The following is a 20930-nucleotide window of genomic DNA, read 5'->3' on the forward strand; positions in this document are numbered from 1 at the left end:
CTATATTTGGTGGCAGAGCATATACAAATTGCTGACATTAGCAGATTAACATGCTGGTGGTGCCATGTTGGCCATATCCAGAGCAACCACACCAGGAAATGGAGGCTGGCACAGTTCTGTTCAAACAATCGGAACCAGAGGAGCATTTGGAACAGCCTGTATTAGGCCCAAAGCTGCAGAGTCCAAGGGGCCAAGCTCACAACCCACCACCACTGACCATTGTTCATTGTATGGTGATAACTTGATTGATTATAAAAGGTTAATAATGTGTTCTTTTGTTATTTACACCTCCATCAGTTAAGGTCACTTACTGTAAGTAATGGACAAAAAGTATACCTTATGAATGCCATTCCTACTTTTAATCCACAGCTGTGATTTTTTTTTTAAATCAAGTTGCTTACTAATGTCTAACAGATTGGCCTACTTGTAGATGTACAACTTGGATTATAATTTGTTCTTGGAGAAAAATCAGAGAACTTTTCTCTTAAACAAACTTGGAAGAAATCTTTCATTTTACCTTAGACTTTGTTCCAAGGCTAAAACAGAATCTGGTTTCTGAAGGAAAATTTAAATAGTCAATATTCTGCACTTTTTAGCTCCATTGTTGTTTCTTTTTTAAACAGAATCAGGAAATGAATCAGGAAGTGTTTAGCCTTTTTGCACATATCAAATGCTAAGAATGCTGAGTTCAGGTACTATATATCTGTATATCCAGGGCTATTTGTGAAAACTGATTTTGTATGACATCAATATTTGTCTTTAAAATTGCAATAATTTGATTTATTGAATGCTAGAAGAATCAGAAAAGGCATTTAGAATAGCAAAATAATTTATAAAATGCAATGCTCTACAACAGAAGTGCAAATTTGATAGAAATCTCTCTGTGCCCTGTAGTGCGCGCTCTCTCTCTCCACACACACCCCACCACCACCACCAGCCTCTCTGAGTGCCAAAGTAGGTGTTACATTAATTGGATGTAAAGATTTTTTAAAATAGTTTTTAAAATTTAAATGGCTATTAAGGAGGGAGACAAGTCAGTAAGATCAGGACAAGTTGACTGCAAGCTCTGAGAGGAAACACCAAATGGGAGGTTCCCTTCCCAGGCTAAGAGCAGCTTTTTGGGGAGTGGAGGGTATTGTCTGAACTGTGGCAGAGAAACATGTCCACTCCCCTTTCTGACCATGCTGCTGATTGGAGGGCTGGTCACAGCAGATATTTAAATTTCTGAAAATGTGTACATTGATTGCTTATTCCCAATGTTGTCACATCTAGTTTAGCCCCAAACAACTCTAAATCCTTCTCCTTATAGGAACATAGGAAGCTGCCTTATCCTGAGTCAGACCATTGGGTCCATCTTGCTCAGCATCATCTACACTGACTGTCAGCAGCTGTCCAGATTTTCAGAGAGGGTTCTGTCCCAGCCCTACCTGGAGATGCCAGGGATTGAACCTGGGACCTTCTGCATTCAAGGCAGAGACTCTACCACTGAGGAAAGTCCCTTCAACCTGATCTCTCTCTTCAGTCCATAGTGGCATCTCTCTTCTCCTCCCTGCCTTCTATAGCACATGGACTGTTTTCTCTCCCTCTGTATCTGTGCAACACCACCCCCACATCTCTACAACCCCATCATTCAGTTATCCCCATCTGTTCATATTTTATCCCTGCAGTCCTATCTCTTGGCAATCACCCACTTTTTCTCTATGCATCCCATAGAACTGCCCAGTCCTTGCCCCACCTCGTTCCACTATCTCACATCCTTCACCCCCAGCTCTTCTGCACCATTTCCTCATCCTTCTCTCTCTGCCTCTCTGTCTCTGTTAGCCCTTTTGTTTCTCTTTCTAAACTCAACAGATATCTCTACAGCCGCGTCTGACAGTTCGCTCCTTTCCCTTCCTTGTTATATTATGATTGCTTTGGTTCTATTCCATCACGTCAACTCCTCTTCCAAGATTGGTGCCAACAGCATACGAGGCATTCACTACTGACAATTTACATTCTGTATGAGGCTGTGTAATATGGCTGACAGACTGTGTCAATCTGAAAAAGTTGGCACCTGCTATTTCTCTCCTTCAGATCTCTCTCTCCCCAGCAGCCCTTTCTGCTTTAAAAAAACACAGAGAGAAAATCTGCTAGAGGGGTGTGTGATTTGGCAGATGCAAAAAGTTAAATGTCCCCTCCTTCCCATCACTCCTAATCATCTCCTCCCAATAGTAGCTTGGCAAGGAAAAGAATTACAGGGTTCCATTAGGCCACCATCTGCATGTAACTTGTAGTTTGACTCTGAACTATCCAGTGCACCGTGTTAGTTCATGGAAAATAAAAGGTGAAAAATAGTGACTAAGCTGCTTACAGCCTAATGTGATACATGGTTACTCTAATACATGTTTTCTCAGAAGCTTATCCCAAGTAACTGCACTGGTTTCAGCTGTGCAGCATGATCCCACATTAGAGATGTACAAAGTTAGGAATTTATTTGCCATACTCTTAGCAGAAACCAGTAATGATTTGAAATAAATGCTGATGAAAGTTAAAGAGGAAAGCACAAAAGCGGGACTACAGCTGAATTTCAAGAAGACTAAAGTAATGACAACAGAAGATTGATGTAACTTTAAAGTTGACAATGAGGTCATTGAACTTGTCAAGGATTATCAATACCTTGGCACAGTCATTAATCAAAATGGAGACAATAGTCAAGAAATCTAAACTAAATCTAACTAAAATATGTAACTTGTCCCTTGGGTCCTCCTCCGTGCCTGAGGACTGGAAAGTGGCAAATGTAACGCCAATATTCAAAAAGGGATCCAGAGGGGATTCCAGAAATTACAGACCAGTTAGCTTAACTTCTGTCCCTGGAAAACTGGTAGAAAGTATTATTAAAGCTAGATTAACTAAGCACATAGAAGAACAAGCCTTGCTGAAGCAGAGCCAGCATGGCTTCTGCAAGGGAAAGTCCTGTGTCAGTAACCTATTAGAATTCTTTGAGAGTGTCAACAAGCATATAGATAGAGGTGATCCAGTGGACATAGTGTACTTAGACTTTCAAAAAGCGTTTGACAAGGTACATCACCAAAGGCTTCTGAGGAAGCTTAGCAGTCATGGAATAAGAGGAGAGGTCCTCTTGTGGATAAGAAATTGGTTAAGAAGCAGAAAGCAGAGAGTAGGAATCAACGGACAGTTCTCCCAATGGAGGGCTGTAGAAAGTGGAGTCCCTCAAGGATCGGTATTGGGACCTGTACTTTTCAACTTGTTCATTAATGACCTAGAATTAGGAGTGAGCAGTGAAGTGGCCAAGTTTGCTGACGACACTAAATTGTTCAGGGTTGTTAAAACAAAAAGGGATTGCGAAGAGCTCCAAAAAGACCTCTCCAAACTGAGTGAATGGGCAGAAAAATGGCAAATGCAATTCAATATAAACAAGTGTAAAATTATGCATATTGGAGCAAAAAATCTTAATTTCACATATACGCTCATGGGGTCTGAACTGGCGGTGACCGACCGGGAGAGAGACCTCGGGGTTGTAGTGGACAGCACAATGAAAATGTCGACCCAGTGTGCGGCAGCTGTGAAAAAGGCAAATTCCATGCTAGCGATCATTAGGAAAGGTATTGAAAATAAAACAGCCGATATCATAATGCCGTTGTATAAATCTATGGTGCGGCCGCATTTGGAATACTGTGTACAGTTCTGGTCGCCTCATCTCAAAAAGGATATTATAGAGTTGGAAAAGGTTCAGAAGAGGGCAACCAGAATGATCAAGGGGATGGAGCGACTCCCTTATGAGGAAAGGTTGCAGCATTTGGGGCTTTTTAGTTTAGAGAAAAGGCGGGTCAGAGGAGACATGATAGAAGTGTATAAAATTATGCATGGCATTGAGAAAGTGGATAGAGAAAAGTTCTTCTCCCTCTCTCATAATACTAGAACTCGTGGACATTCAAAGAAGCTGAATGTTGGAAGATTCAGGACAGACAAAAGGAAGTACTTCTTTACTCAGCGCATAGTTAAACTATGGAATTTGCTCCCACAAGATGCAGTAATGGCCACCAGCTTGGACGGCTTTAAAAGAAGATTAGACAAATTCATGGAGGACAGGGCTATGAATGGCTACTAGCCATGATGGCTGTGCTCTGCCACCCTAGTCAGAGGCAGCGTGCTTCTGAGGACCAGTTGCCGGGGGCCTCAGGAGGGGAGAGTGTTCTTGCACTCGGGTCCTGCTTGTGGGCTTCCCCCAGGCACCTGGTTGGCCACTGTGAGAACAGGATGCTGGACTAGATGGGCCGCTGGCCTGATCCAGCAGGCTCTTCTTATGTTCTTAAATCAGAAGAAGGCTAGGACTCACTGCCTCCAACCCCCCCTCCTTGTCTCAGTAATTAATCCCATTTAGACTATTGCAATGCATTACAGGTTGTGCTGCCTTTTGAAAGGGTTTGTTTATGGAAGTTGATTTATCAAGGTGTGTGTCTGTGTGTGTTTAGTTTCAATTTGGGCCCTCCCACCCTCCATGTATCCACTCTGTTGATTTTTCTAACCATATTCATTTGGCAATAGTGATATTTTAATTACAGAGAGTGTTGTGTGCTGTACTCATGCAGGATGCATCAACTGCTGAAGCAGCAACTCACTACTACATAACGCCACTCTCTTCAGTACTTACTCCCCAATAAGCATGCAGCTATAGGCAATAAGCCCCAATAGATCAAACATGCCATCTGACAAAAGCCCTGGAAATGTTACAGCAGTCAATGGCTATTGGTGAATTTCCAGATTAAGTCTCCATTACAACTTTTCATGGTTACTAATTTCAGGAACAAGAAGACCATAAAGGCTCTTCGTAACAGTAGCAGAGCCATGGGGCACAATTCCAGAACCCTACATCCATAAATGAATAAGCTAGACATATATTCAGTGCAAAAGCTTATCTTTTCAAGCCAGTACTGCCCCCAGCCCAATTCAAGAACATCTGCTTTCAGCTAGCCACTTAGCACTCCCATCCTTCCCAGCAGTTGTGTTCTTCTGACACATAGCCTAGGCCTTTTTGTAACATTCAGAGTGATACATTTTTGTCAACTGAGGCTGTGTACACACACATAGCCTTTGAAACACACGGGTTGTTTTTTTCACAGTGTGCTTTTGCATATAGCGGATTGCAACTGTACGCATCTTTGCACAATAACATAATCTAAAAGGGCAGCTACTATCTGTGTTGTCTGTACACACAGGTGGGTGTGTTTTCAAACTCCACTTCCCTTAATTAGTGTTTCTGCTGACCTTTTAATTTATTTTTCACAGTCTTTCGAAAGAGAGGGTGTGTTGATATACTGATACACAGGGATATATATCTGTATACAGAGGCGGCTAAGTCACTATACAGGTTCCTATTTTGCTCCCCAGGGGGAAGGATAGAAAGGCTGCTGTGTTAAAAGCCTCACAGAGCAGGGCTACACCACAGAGGGGGAACAGGAAGTGGAGGCGCCACTCTAGCAGGCTATTGTGGGCAAAAATCTGCTTAATTCCAACCATGGGGGAGGGTCAGAATTAAACAGATATTCACCTACTGCAGCCTGCAGCCTATTCTTCCTCCTCTATGCTGGGTGTACTGGAGAGGTTTTTGCCATGGCTGCTGCTCTATCCTTCCACCTGGGGAAGGCCACTTCTCTCCTGCCTCCTCCTTCTCCATTGTCATGGGCCCCAAGGAGAACCTTTGGCAAGAGTGGGACAATGATGAGTGGGGTACAACTCTTGGGGAGGGGGTTGCCAGTACTGTGGAAAGGAATAAAGGACGCTCAGGGAAAAGGTCTTGAGAAGCACCTGGGCTTGTTAATAGAATTACTGAGAAAACTCCAGAACTGCTCCTCTTTTCTCCTGAACTGTCTAGTGATGAATCTGCCCAAGAACCCAGCCCAGATTTAGCTGTGGAACAGTAAAATCTGATAAACAGCTGAGAGAGCAAAGTGAACGTAGTCAGTCTGAGCCGGAGTTTATGCTTTTGCCAAGGTCAAGGAGATTAGAAAGAGGCCACTTCAGAAGATGCTGTCATCTCCTAGAAAGAGCCTTTGCCCAAGAGCAAGGAAGACCTAGAATTAACCTGTAGAAGTCAGTCACCGCTCTTCTCTGGTATATTTTATTTATTTATTTATTTATTTATTTATTTATTTATTTATTTATTGCACTTGTATACCGCCCCATAGCCGAAGCTCTCTGGGCAGTTTACAGCAATCAAAAACATTAAAACAAATACACAATTTAAAAACATATTTTAAAAACAATTTAAAACACAATTTTAAAATTCAAAACAATATAAAAACAATTTAAAAACACATGCTAAAATGCCTGGGAGAAGAGCAAAGTCTTGACCTGGCACCGACAAGATAACAATGTTGGCGCCAGGCGCATCTCGTCAGGCAGGTCATTCCGTAATTTGGGGGCCACCACTGAGAAGGCCCTCTCCCTTCTTGCCACCCTCCAAGCTTCCCTTGGAGTAGGCACCCGGAGGAGGGCCTTTGATCTTGAACGTAGTGTACGGGTGGGTTTGTATCAGGAGAGGCGTTCCATCAGGTATTGTAGTCCCAAGTCGTGTAAGGCTTTATAGGTCAAAACCAGCACCTTGAATCGAGCTCGGAAACATACAGGCACCCAATGCAAGTGGGCCAGAATCGGTTTTATATGTTCGGACCATCTGGTCCCTGTTACCAATCTGGGCGCTGCATTTTGCACAAGCTGCAGTTTCCGAACCATCTTCAAAGGTTTGGTAATGCCTGTTTAGTGCTGTTGTGGCAACTACTTGTTGTTGTCTCCATGCCTCATTCCTGGGATAAGCCTAGACTGGTATCCTAAAAGATGCTTCAGTATTCCGATTCATGCCTAGAGTGTGATGCTGTGTTCCTATATCAACTTCATGCAGAAAAATCCAGTCTTCTAGTCTTGAGTCTGCTGCTTTGGTTTAGAGACAGGACATCCATGATGCTGGGGATGAGCGGGTACACATGCATGCAGCAAGCGCTTGAGAAGTGCATTCTTGGCACAAAATGGATTACAACCCTTCCGGCAGAATGCACTTTAGAGTGACAGGGACAACATGGGAATGATGTAATGTGTACAGCACCCCGAAAAGGCGCTCGCATCAAGCACTGTATGCACATTATCAGGCAGTGTGTCAATGCCCTGAATAGTACTGAGTAATTTTAAAATGCTCCTCCTCTGCCAAATCAAACTGTCCCAGCCAGCATGGCCAATGGTTAGGATTGATGGAAGATGTAGTCCAACATCTGCAGAGCCACAGGTTCCCCATCTCCACCATACATAACATCACATTCTATTCATTGAGGATGACAGTGTGGCACAGATGTCATATGAAGGTGAAGTCACAACATGTCTATACTAACTGCTTTAAAGATAGGGAGAAAAGGATATAAGTTTCATCTCTTATAGTGAGTTCTGTAGAAGCTGCCTGTGGAACATTTCTAACTTTCCTTAAAAGGTGGGGGGAGGCTTAAAGTTTAAACAAAAGAAATCAAACCACTAACAAAGCACTGAGACAGAGCAGCTGACATACAAGATGCCAAAGAATACTTAACAAGCAAGTGCTGGCAGGGAAGAGAGAACAGAAATGCCTCGCCAATGAAACCTGGATGGTAAGCAGTTTCTCTTTAGAGAATGGTCATCATCTAGGCCTCAAAGAGGCCGAACAAGTCTTTGGTCAAAGGCTGCACATGGAACTTATAATGCCTACCACCTGGCTCTCATATTACTATGTGCTTATGGAATAAACATGAAAAATTGGGCTATGAGCCAGTAAGGAAGGTTTCCAATGCATAAAAAGGGGGCAGCACTCCTAAAAGAAATAATACAAGTGGTTTACTGGAGACAGATAAATTTGTGCAATGTGCTTCTGTGGCATAATATCATAGAAGCAAGTTGGACTGTTAACCTTAAGTGGCCAACATTCCCAAGTGACAATGAAAATACACTTTCAGTATTAAGTGGAAAGTACTATATATACAACGTTCCTGGATATATGTAGATACACTATTAGTTCTCAGAAACAGCATTGTAAAAACTCAAATGCTATGGGGCTATTATTCTGCAGACTATCACATTACAAAAGCATAAAATGAGATCAACAAACTGGATCAGTTTGCATGTAACACTGAGCCAAACCATGGCTTAGTGTGAACACAAGAGGATGCAGGCTCCTGAAGAGGAGATTGTGGCTATTTTGCTTCTTCACCAGTCCTGCTGCTGCACTGCTGTGACCTACGTCATGCTTTAGTTCAGCATGTTATCCAAACCTGGGCCTGTGTTGTGTTTCCTTCAGAGAAAACATGGGCTGTAAACCAAGAACAAAGTTTGGTTACTTACAGCTCATGTCCGTGTCCTGATTCCCATCCCAAAACACCACAACAAGGCTTTTCTTTCAAGAAACAGAGAGAGATTTATTCAGGAAAGCTTGATACAGGTTCTGCAGTCCTGATTTCTGGGGTCACAAATCAAACGTTAAAAGCAGGGTCTGGAATACTAGACTGGATGGTAGCAATGAAGATATCCTGACAAATCTCCACACCCTTCCTGCCTAACTCTAAAAGAGTTGTATGTGATGAGCTCACTTGCGGGACTCTCACCCTGCCTGGGGAGACTGCGGCTGGAGGCAGGCGCTTCTGTGAGAAGGCTGCAACTGTTGGCACAAGCAGCGGTGGCTTCAAGCCCTAGGCAACAGAACAGGGACCAGTTCCTCAGGCTCCTCCTCCTGCCACCACTCCCAATTAGTCAGTGGCTTCCCTGGTATCCAGTAGTATGTCCTGCTGTGGGAGTAAGATGGGCCAAAATGCCAGAGACTCATTGCCCCTTTCCTAACATCTTGAGTCAAGGGGGCTGGGTCCTTATCCTCCCTCCTGGTTTGCTGCGGCTTACTTATCTCCTCTGATTCCTCCTCATCTGTCAAACACTGCCACTGTTGGAACTGCAGGGCTCACAATAGTCTGGAATGAAAAAAACCAAAAGCCCAGGCTCAGATGACACACTAAGCCAAGCCATGGTTTAGCTGACAGCAGCATGTCAGAGGCAGTATGCTGCTGAATACCAGTTGCTGAAAACCACAGGAAGTGAGAGTTCTGTTGTGCTCAGGTCCTGTTTGTGGCCTTTCTATAGGCCACTCTGAGAACAGGATGCTGGAATGGATGAGCCACTGGCCTGATCTACCCAGCTCTTCTTACGTTCTTACAGCAAAGGACCAGAGGAGGAGCAAAGCAGTTGCAATCTCCTCGCTGGGAATCTGCATGCTCCTGTATTCGCACTAAACCATAGATAGCCTTAGCATTATGTGCAAACTGGATCACACAGTCATTTCATTTCCAGGCTACTTACTATCATAGTCACCTGACTATAATTCACCACCTATTTTCTCTCAAGGAATTAAATTGCTTTCTAATTTAATGTGATGTTTTTCATCATAATATGGCTCTTTTTGCTCTAGACTGAAGGTTCACAAAAGGCAAAGACCATCTCTGAATAAGTCAAGATTTGGACGCAGTAAATGTGAAGGTTCTAGAGTCTTCAGGTTAGTTACGGTGAGCAGGGGCATAGCTAGGTATTGTTGTTGTTGTTGTTGTTTAAAAGGACTCAGGGCACAGGCCCATGACACAAATGCACGTAACATTTGCACATGCTCTTCTGTATGAATAAACGCCTCCAGGAAAATAAGATGGTGGGTGGCTAGGGATTTCCCCAGCACTGAGCATTATAGTGTGCTGAGCTATCCTATAAGCAAAGTCAGTAAATAAATAAATAAATGTAAGTGTATAAAAAGGGAGAAGGGGTAGGAGCAGGGTTGATAAAATCCAATTTAAATTGGATTTTTAAAATTTAAATCAGATTTCATTATTTTCTTAATTAGTAAAAGAAGAGCCTAGGTCAAACATACCATTATGAATACTAATTATACAACTTCTAATTATATCCTATATATATATTAACAGCAGTTTATAGATATGGAAGATAACTTGATCAGTCCTGTTCTGCAGGTGGTGTACATGAAGTGCACACTCTTTCTCTTGGCCTTGCCTCTCTCTAAGTACAAAGATACTGAAGGTAAATGAATAGAGAATTTGTGGAGATAGAGTAGATCTGAACAAGGAGGAGACAACTGAAGTGGTAATCCAGCTCTTAACAACAGTGGCCTCTCCTGCAGATGTAGAGAGATTTTTTCTCTCCTTTGGACTAATTCATTCTAAATTCAGAAATAAGTTGGGAACTGAAAAAGCAGGAAAGCTTCTTTTCTATACAATGAACAAGAAAGACAAAGGTGAAGAAGACTGAGTTCATTGTTCATCTTTTAAGTTTCTCATGTTGATTTGGTTGAAATTGCCTAAATTTTATTTTGTATAGAACTTTATATTTATTTAAAAATGGAGTTAACCATTCAAAAATCCATGTGCATGTTTTGCTAATGTTGCAGTTTTTTGAAGAAGAAAACTAGCCAGAATAAGGTTGCCAGATCAGACACATCCCAAACCCTGAGATTTCAGAAGCAAGCCCCATTGATGTCATGGGGCGGGCCCTAGTGATATCATAGGATAGATGCTAGTGATGTCATTAAGTATGATACATTAAGCATCAACCACAGTTGCTTGGAGCATACTATTCAAACAAAAACATTTCTCTTGTTGGAAATTAAGATAGAAATCTTAGCTAAATAAGGATGTTCCCAGGTCCAGCTGACCTGATGGAATCATTCCTTCTCACCTGTTTAGGGACCCTGGGCAGGGAACATTTAATCTAGCCCACTTGCTTCTGGCAAGAAGGGTTTAAGTGCCCTCAGGCCAGGTCAGTCACCAGAAGGCCATTGCAGGAAAAATGGAGCCTAGTGTTATGGAGATGGGAGCACTTAGGATTAAAGATGGATGCCCCTGAATGCTGCAATTGTAAGCACGCTTACTAATGGAATAAGCCCCACAGAACTCAATAGGACTTACTTCAGAGTAGATATGGTTAGGATTGTGTTGTTGGTAAGGGTTGACTAGGGATCCTCTGCAAATATCCTCGTCATCTGTCGTCGTTGTCTGTCGCTGCTGCATTATTCTTGTGCCTGCTGTGTTCCCATGTTGCTGCTGCTGCTGGTTTGTCAGTCTTTGCTGCGACCAGGCAACGTCTGCCGCTTGCCGGGTCTGTGACTGGCCGTTGCTGGGTGGTCCGCTTCTGTTTCTGTCGCCGCGGCAGATCAGGCCCTTGTTGCTGCCCCTGCTAGGAGCTTCACCCTGCATTGCAGCCTGTGCCCCGTGGCGGTGGCGGCTTTGTTTCCTTGCTGCTGCTGGCGTTTTGGCAGCTGTGTGTATGTTTTTCCATCATTGCCGCTGCGGTTGCTGCTTCCTGTTGGTGGCCTATGTCTTTTGTCACCATTGCCATCTGACTGTTTAAGAGAGATCTTGGAGCCTGCTCCTACGTGCACAGAGTGTGGGACTGCGTTGGTGTGTTGATCTGGTTGTGATGAATGGGTGGCTGGCTATTGAATGTATGTATGAGTGAGTGTGTATGTTTGGGGACTGTTGCCGCCACTGCTGACTGTCATTGCTGCTGCTTTTGTGATCGTTCCAGTCGTCGTTGTTGCCTGGTGGGGGGCATTGCCGCTTCATCGCTTCTGAGCTCCTGACGTTACAGCAGCCACTGTTGCTATTTGTGGCTATTGGGACCCTGCTGTTATTGCTGTGCTATTTGGGTGTATGAATGGTTGTATGAATGAGTGTGTGATTGTGTATGGAGTATGAGTTTTTTTATTTATTTTATTTTTATTATGTGCCTGGGGGAGAGGATAGGGTGTTGGGAGGGAGGACCAGAGGGGGCCCCAATCAGTGCAGTGACGGGTAATGGGTGGTATGGCGCTGTGAGGAGGACACGCCAGTTAAGGGGAACTCAGCCCAGACAACTGGTGGCTGTGCCGTGTTCCAGTCCTCCCCACATCCACAGGATTGCTGGTAGTTCTACCAGCCAACTCTCGGATCTCCAGTTGCTGCTTTTTAATGCCAGATCGGTAAATAATAAAACCTCCCTCATCTATGATTTAATCGTGGATGAGGCGGCCGATCTGGCATGCATTACCGAAACCTGGGTGAGCGATCTGGGAGGTATTAATCTCTCCCAGCTGTGCCCACCTGGGTATTCGGTTCAGCATCTGGGTAGATCCGAGAGTCGGGGAGGGGGAATCGCTGTGGTCTATAGAAGTTCCATCTCTCTTGTCAGGCACCCCATCCAAGTGGCTAATGGCCTGGAGTGTCTGCACATTACATTGGGCCAGCGAGGCAGACTGGGAATACTGTTGGTGTACCGTCCACCCTGCTGCCCAACAGCTTCCCTAACTGAGCTGATAGAGGTGGTCTCGGACTTGGTGTTGCGATCTCCCCAACTTTTGGTATTGGGGGATCTCAACATCCATGCCGAGACCGCCTTGTCTGGAACAGCTCATGACTTCATGACCTCCATGACAGCTATGGGGCTGTCTCAATTTGTTACTGGCCCAACGCATGTGTCAGGACATACTCTAGACTTGATTTTTGCCACTGGAATGGGGGAAGGTGATCTGGGAGTGAGGAATCTTACATCTATTCCTTTGTCATGGACAGATCATCGCCTCTTGAGATTTAGACTCACATCGTCTTCTCCCCTCTGCAAGGGTGGAGGACCAATTAAGATGGTCCGTCCCCGGAGACTAATGAAAGGATTTCAGAGGGCTCTGGGGGATTTTCCGGCTGATAAAACTGACGATCCTGTCGAAACCCTGGTCACTCTTTGGAATACGGAAATGACCCGGGCAGTTGACACAATCACCCCGGTGCGCCCTCTCCATTGCAGAGCTCAGTTGGCTCCTTGGTTTACCAAGGAGCTAAGAGTGATGAAGCAAGAAAGGAGACGGCTGGAGGGTAAATGGAGACGAACTCCCGACGGCTGTAATTATGCACTTGTGAAGGCCTCCACGAAACGCTATGTGAAGGCGGTGAGGATGGCAAAGAAGCAATACTTCGCTACCTCCATTCAGTCATCTTGTAACCGCCCAGCGGAACTTTATAAGGTTGTCCGGAGACTTTTACACTCTGGTTCTCCGGACGCAATATTACCATCAATGGCCCGCTGTAATGAGTTTGCGAGGCATTTTCAAGACAAGATCATAAACATCCGTCGGGACCTTGACTCCAATATTGTAACAGTTGAATCTAATGAGGTGTCCAGAACACAGTCTTGTCCTATTTTATTGGATGAGTTTCAGTTGGTACAGCTCGAGGATGTGGACAAGGTGCTTGGACAGATACGGGCGACCACTTTCGCTCTGGACCCTTGCCTCTCGTGGCTAATAAAAGCTAGCAGAAATGGAACGGCCGGCTGGGCCAAGGAGGTGATTAATGCCTCATTACGAGAGGGAGTGGTCCCACCTTGCCTGAAACAGGCGATAGTGAGACCGCTCCTAAAAAAGCCCTCCTTGGACCCTGATAACTTTAACAACTATAGGGCGGTAGCAAATGTTCCATTTCTGGGCAAGGTTCTAGAGCGCGTGGTCGCTCGCCAACTCCAGGCTCTCTTGGATGAAACTGATTATCTGGATCCATTTCAATCCGGCTTTCGGCCGGGGTTTGGTACAGAAACAGCCTTGGTCGCCCTGTATGATGACCTCTGTCGGGAGAAAGACAGAGGGAGTGTAACTCTGTTGGTTCTCCTTGATCTCTCGGCGGCTTTTGATACCATCGACCATGGTATCCTTCTGGGGCTACTCGCGGATTTAGGAGTTGGAGGCACTGCTTGGCGGTGGCTGTGCTCCTATCTTGGGAATCGTCTCCAGAAGGTGATGCTTGGGGAACATTACTCGAGTCCCTGGGTGCTCCAGTATGGGGTCCCGCAGGGCTCAGTTCTGTCCCCCATGCTTTTTAATATCTATATGAAGCCGCTGGGTGAGGTCATCAGGAGTTATGGAGTGCGTTTCCAGCAATATGCTGATGATACGCAGCTCTATTTCTTCTTTTCATCTTCTTCAGGTGAGGCTGTTGCTGTACTGAACCGCTGCCTGGCCGCGATAATGGACTGGATGAGAGTGAACAAACTAAAACTCAATCCTGACAAGACTGAGATGCTGTTAGTTGGAGGGCCCTCTGCTCAGATGGTTGATGTCAGACCTGCCCTAGATGGGGTTACACTCCCTCTAAAGGAACAGGTCCGTAGTTTGGGGATCTTATTAGATCCGCTTCTGTCACTTGAGGCTCAGGTAGCCTCGGTGGCACGAAATGCGTTTTACCAGCTTCGGCTGGTAGCCCAACTACGACCCTATCTGGACAGGGAGAACCTAGCCTCAGTTATTCATGCTCTGGTAACCTCTAGATTGGATTACTGTAATGCTCTCTACGTAGGGTTACCTTTGAAAACGATTCGGAAACTTCAGCTAGTGCAGAATGCTGCAGCCAGAGTTCTTACATAACACCTATTCTGGCCCAACTGCACTGGCTTCCAATATGTTTCCGGGCCAGATTCAAAGTGTTGGTCCTTACCTATAAAGCCCTTAACGGCACTGGACTGCAATATCTGATGGAACGCCTCTCTCACTATGTTCCTACCCGTTCACTCCGCTCGACGTCTAAGGCCCTTCTCTGGGTTCCAACCCATACAGAGGCCCAGAGAACAGTAACAAGATCTAGGGCCTTTTCGGTGGTGGCCCCCGAATTATGGAATGCCCTCCCAGATGAGATACGCCTGGCGCCTTCCCTGTCATCTTTCCGGCGCCAGGTAAAAACCCACCTCTTCACCCAGGCATTTTAATGTATTTTATGCTTTTAATCTTGCTTATTTTATTTCTAGTTTTCTTTTACTTTGTTTATATAATGTTTTATATTGTTTGCGCAATACACACTTGCTGTATTTTAAATATTGTGGTTTTATCATGTTGTACACCGCCCTGGGAGCTGCTAGCTATAGGGTGGTTTAGAAATGCAACTAAATAAAAATAAATAAATAAATATATCCATATCAAAGCAGGGTAAGCAACCCCTTGCCTGGAATGCCCTGCCCCAGGCTTTTAAAGTGGCAGCTCCAAATTTCTTTGCAGACTTGACCCTTCACTTCAGAAAGAGGTTTGAGAAATGAGCAGAGCTTGGAAAAGTTACTTTTTTGAACTACAACTCCCATCAGCCCTAGGCAACATGGCCACTGGATTAGGCTGATGGGAGCTGTAGTTCAAAAAAATAACTTTCCCAAGTTCTGGAAATGAGTAAGAGTAAGAAGATTTTCTAGCCTTTTCTGCCTACTCTGTGGGGCTGCTATAAACTCACTTTGACAGCCAACCCAATTCCAGGGAGTAATAATTGGCAGAGAGAAAAAACACATGGTTTGGTCTACCTTCACAGGCAATAGCTTGGGAACAATAGCAATTGCAGCCACACTTCCCAGTATGTGAATTCTCTTTTACCACTATTGGGCAAGAAACAAACCAACATGCAACCAACATGATGGATTATCAGTGGGTTCAAGGGGATTCAGCTAAGCTCATGAAACTACTGTTGTTCCTTCTATGGATATAAAGGAGTGAGGTCAGAGATAGACATGCAAATAGAAAAAGAACAACAAAATACAGTGACAATTTCCTTAATGCAATACCATACCAATCACAACAAGATTCCTATGAGTATGGCAGAAAACTCAGCATCACACAACAAGACAAGATTCCTAACCAAAAACCAAAATTAAAAAAAAAACCTGGCAGCCAGTCAGCCAAGGTCACAGAAATCCCCATGCAGCACAACCTGACCCAGGGGCTGCAGTTAGTGCAGAATGCTGTGGCACGATTGCTGACATGAGAGAGACCCTATCAGCACATATCTCTGCTCTGAAATGTGCACTGATTGCTGATTTTCTACCAGGCTCTAGTAAGAAATCAGTTTTTTAGTGTGGCAGCACCTATACTTTGGAGCTCCCTGCCTATTTACAATAGGCAGGTGCCTTTATTGTACACTTTTTGGCACCTCCTAAAAACATTTTTGTTTAAGCAAGCCTACCCAGGCATGTAGAAGATAAGTTTTTTTCTCATTGTTGACTTTATTATTTTGGATGTTTTAAAATACCTGTCTTTTAACTGTTTTTGCCAATAATTTTATTGTTTTAATTTCTTCTGTAAACGACTTTGAGGTTTTTTACAATAAAGCAGTATATCAATGTCATAAATAAAATACATAAATAAATTTCAGAGTCACTGTGGCCCTTTGGTCTCTTTCCACTTTTAAGAATAAAGGAATCTGCTTTATACTGACTCAGGCCATTTAGCTCAGTAGTTTAGCAGTTTAGTGAGGCATTGAAATTAAGCAGGTCTGGTCTGGTCAATGCCTGGATGGAAGACCACCTGGGAACCACATTTATGCCTCCTTGGGTTCCATAGTGGAAGAAAGGTGGGGTATAAATGTAATAAATACTGGGATTACTGTGTTCTTTTTGCTTTTTGTATGGTCAGGACAGGGTACTGAAGACCTTTTTTTGAAAAATGTAAAAAAAAAGTATATGGGGTAATTGAAAGTGAATCTTTTGTGAAGTTACTAAGAATTAAATGTATGTTTCTGCTTCCATGGGAAATAACTGTATTTCACCCACTACTGAAATGAAACCCTGGATAGCTTTTCACTGGGCTAATGTGCAAAAAAAAAGTTCCCCACCCCTGCTGTTTTATTATGATTGATAGCTGAGTTATGTATGCATTTATATATTGTTGTATGTTTTATGTGTGTGTGTTTCTGAAAGGTTGGATATCTGTTTGTTTAATAAAATTAAATAAGCTCTGAAGACAGTGGTGATTTAATAGTGGCCATGATGGAGCTGTACCATACAATGCATTGCATGTCCACAATAGGAGAGATGGTATATCCTAGTTTGTGAGTTAAACTGTCATTTAAATCATTAAAACTGAGTCCTTCAGAGAAGAAGGGATTTAAATCAAATCAACCCAGGGTAGGAGACCTGGGGACTGCTGCAAAAGATACAGGCTACTCTCTAACAAAGCCCTAGGGGTGAGCAACTTTATTAATTGCCAGTCAGAAAATTATGTCCTTCTTCTGATGTTATTTCTAATGGCAGTTTGGCCTTTCATGTGCTTCTAGTGTAACAACTGAAATCTGAAGTGATGTGGGAGGAGTTCATTGTGCAGCTCTGTCCAATGGCAGAATTTGTTCTCCCCAGACCTAGAGCAACTAGGAAGGAAAGATGTAGGAAGGAAAGATGGCATCTTTTTTCCCCTTTGCAACGTTCAGACTTCCAGTATCACAGACTTACAGAAGAAGACATGCTACAGTGGCTCTCATGCTTCCTCAGGTGACATCAAAAGAGGTCCTAACAGATGTGTCTCACTGTAATTTATTTATATTGATTTTCAGTGTTTGGAGGCTCTTGTTGTTTGTATGGGCCTTAATGTAGTCTTATAAACAATAAAAAGGAAATATTTCAAATAGGATAAAATCCATTTCCAAACTTCATTGAGTTTTATTCTGGAATTCAGGCCACCATCCTCAAACTTTGCTGTGCTGCAATGAGGTGCTGCAATGAGGTGCTGCAAGGTCTTAATGAGAACAGGTAATACTGTTGCTGCCATCTTGGATTTTTATGCACACATGCATCAACTGTATGAGGTCTCTTTAGTAGACTCTAGTACTATTCTCATACTTTCCCCCTCTAACTTTCCCCCCCATAGACCAGTTGAAAATGCTGAGGATCTTGGTGGATCACTTAATGATTTTTCTGCTTGTTGTAGCAATTGTAATATACCATGCTAGACACTGTATGATATTTAATTGTAATTTTATTGCTTCTTTTACTTCCTATATTGTATTTTAATGTATTGGAATTGGAATTCTATGGAAAATACAATTAAAAATCAATATGAATATTTAATGTGGTCATGCCACTAACTTCTGAATGAAACTCACAGACCACTGGGGGTCCATGGACCACAAGTTTGGGAACCCCTGATCTACTATAATTGTGCCACTTAACTCTGGGCACTAAATTAGATTCTTCTGAGTGCATTCAATAGAGCTGCTGCACAATGATCAGTACAATTTTCCATCTCATCTTAGCATATCTTTTTTTAAAAAAATATTCAGATAACGGACATGTACAGCTTTTTGATAAAATATTTTATTAATAATAATACAGATACAAAAATACCAACTTTAATGGCTAGTGATGATGCCCTTAGTTACATAATTATTGTAAAGTCAGAGCCATAGTGTTAAACAGATTTCCAAGTGGTAGTAGCATCAACATCAACTGGCCGCATCTATTTATACAGGAAAATATTGAAGAAAAAATTAAACTGTGTTCCATTTACAGCACTGTAAAACTGAAGTGATACTCTCAATAATGAGTTTAAGAAAATTACATGGTTCTTTTCATCAGCAGGCCAATACTAACAAATTAATAATATACCAGTAAACATGGAAAAGAAAGAGCACTTTTAATATGGCATAATGTATCATCATAAATCAAATAAACTGAAACCTACTGATTTCTCAGGGGATGACTTGACCCATAATCTTTTTATATATATTTTAGAAAGGACAATACAATCCCACTAAGGTAAAAACAAATTAAAAAAAAACCTCTGCTTCCTAAGCATCACCTGAAGGCATGTGTATGGTAAAACCAATACAACAATAAATTAAAACATCCATTTATTTATTTTTTTTAAAAAACTCATATTAAACTATTCATCTTCTGCATCTTTCAAACCAAATTCCACACACAAAACACATCTATTCATTTCAAGCAATGAATCAAGATTTTGACCTCGAACAAAAATTTATCTGCCCTATTTTTCCACTGTCTGTTCATGTCAATATTCCCATTGCATTTTTAACGGGGTGCTAACAGGCACAGATTAAAGGACTAAAGATGTAAGTAGATGTTCCAAAAAGCATAGGGCTGCCCACTGAAACTGTGCTGAGTTCCACTTTCTTCATTAGTAACATCTTGTTCTACTCACCCATGCCCTGACATCATTTAACACACAGTGCAGTGACATCAGGACATGGAGTAAGTTGTATTCTATGTTGCTGAGGGGCAGGAGGGAATAGACATAGGCTGCCATTTTTGGGTAGATACTTCATGTTTCTTGTAATGTTGAGATCTGTCTTAAGTTGCTCTGCACATTTTGAACTCAATGAAGGTTTTAGCACAATAATCAAATAGCACAGATACAATGCAAATATAAAAATTATGCACATGTAAGGAAACAACATAGATAATCAAAACCTACTTTGGAGTTTGCTCCATGAGGAAAACTGCTTGTTCAGGTGATGAACTTCCCAACAGTTGTCCAGGTATAATAGAAGAGAAATGTTACTAAAGTCATTACATAATTCCTTGACAGTGTCCTTCGTAGCATGAGTGCTGTAACTGTAACACTTGCATGGTAAAGTACCACGGGTACCAACAAGCAATATCCATAGGAATATATGAAGCACAAATTCTTTGCCAAATATCGTTCTGTTCCCCTTTCTTTGTTTTTCAGATTCCATCACTAGCAAAAGGAGAAAGACCAAGGGCCAATTAACACACTTGTTTTTCTGTCCCTTCTAGCAGTCTTGAACATCCATCTCCAGGTATTTGCTCAACCATGTGGAAAAACATAGGACCAAACTAATTGTAACCATGGAACCCTCTTATGTGTGCGTGTTTTACTAATGAACATGGGATTGCTTTGAAGATCAGGGAAGTGTCGTTCTAGGAGAAGATGTTTAAACACTTTCCTCCCATGTCTTTTCACTCATCAAAATTGTACTGGCCCCTGAAGCTGTATCTAGCTTCTTCCACCTCCATAACCCCCTCATCATGGCAATCGATGATTATAAAAAAGATAACAGCCTTGGGATATTCTGTTCCTGCTATTTTAGCCATGGGCTTTGTAAAAACCAAAGAACAAATTCTCCAGACAGTCAAAGATGTGGATCTCCAACAGCATTTTGCTTTCATTAGAAAACAGATATTTAACACCAATCCCCAACAACCAATGTCGTATCTTTCTAATTTATCTATACCTAAATATCGGAAGGCATTTGTGTGGGCAAGGTTAAATTGTCTACCAAATGCGGTATTGATAGGCAGATATAATAAAACACCCTATAGTGAACGAACATGCCCTTGCAATGCTGGAGAGGTTGAATCACTAATCCATGTCTTCTTGTACTGTCCTTTATAGCATGACTCTAGACACCGTCTGATTAAGCCTCTAATTACTTCCTTCCCAGGAAGAAGTGAGGACTCTTATGTCAAATATCTCCTTGCTGACCATTCTGTTCATATTACGCAATCAGTAGCAAAATTCTGTACTACAAGTATTTCCATTAGGAGAAATTTAACCATGTCCATTTAAGTGGAATGAAATCTGAATGTCCTCTCTCTGTACCTAACGTTATTAAAATTAAATACCTCTGACCCTCATCTAAATGGCTAATGCATAAGGTAACTAAATTTGTGATATATTATTTTTATATTAAGTCTTTCTCTTCCATTTTATTGACACAAATGTTTTAACTTTTCTATGTATGTATGTTTTATAACTGTTTTATTGGTCTATGACCGTAATAAATATATCTGATAGCTTGAAGGGCGGGAAGATTTGGATTAGGAAAAAGGGCTAAACACCATGTACCAGGGCACTACTTTTCTGATCCTCAAAGCAATCTCACGCTAATTAGTAAAACAAAAACTGCAGGAGTGCCTAATCACAGGGATCCTAGCTATGTCTAGTGTGACCCACAGGCCAGGATCCTAAGAACTGTGAAGTAGCCTCTGTTTGAGCACAAAGGCTCTTTGGACTTGTTTTTAACTGAACAGCAGCCCTCCAATGCCTCACTAAGGGTTGTTTCAAAAGAACTATTGTTATACGGTCTGTGATTTGGGCAGGGGTCAGGCAGAAATCAGCTGGGTTT

The 20930-nt window shown here is 42.6% G+C and overlaps 1 protein-coding gene across 5 annotated transcripts in view; it reads right to left on the reverse strand.

Annotated features, from left to right (window-relative positions):
* Nucleotides 1-18155: 18155 nt before the first annotated feature.
* Nucleotides 18156-20930, reverse strand: part of HGF (hepatocyte growth factor) — an 88521-nt gene continuing 85746 nt past the window's right edge. For all 5 annotated transcript variants that reach the window (XM_061582164.1, XM_061582163.1, XM_061582161.1 and 2 more), the window contains one exon: nucleotides 18156-19519. The gene's annotated coding sequence lies outside the window, so the exon portion shown is untranslated. The remainder of the gene's footprint in view (nucleotides 19520-20930) is intronic.

This window comes from Rhineura floridana, chromosome 8 (genome assembly GCF_030035675.1).
Source record: "Rhineura floridana isolate rRhiFlo1 chromosome 8, rRhiFlo1.hap2, whole genome shotgun sequence".
In the NCBI taxonomy this organism is placed as follows: Eukaryota; Metazoa; Chordata; class Lepidosauria; order Squamata; family Rhineuridae; genus Rhineura; species Rhineura floridana.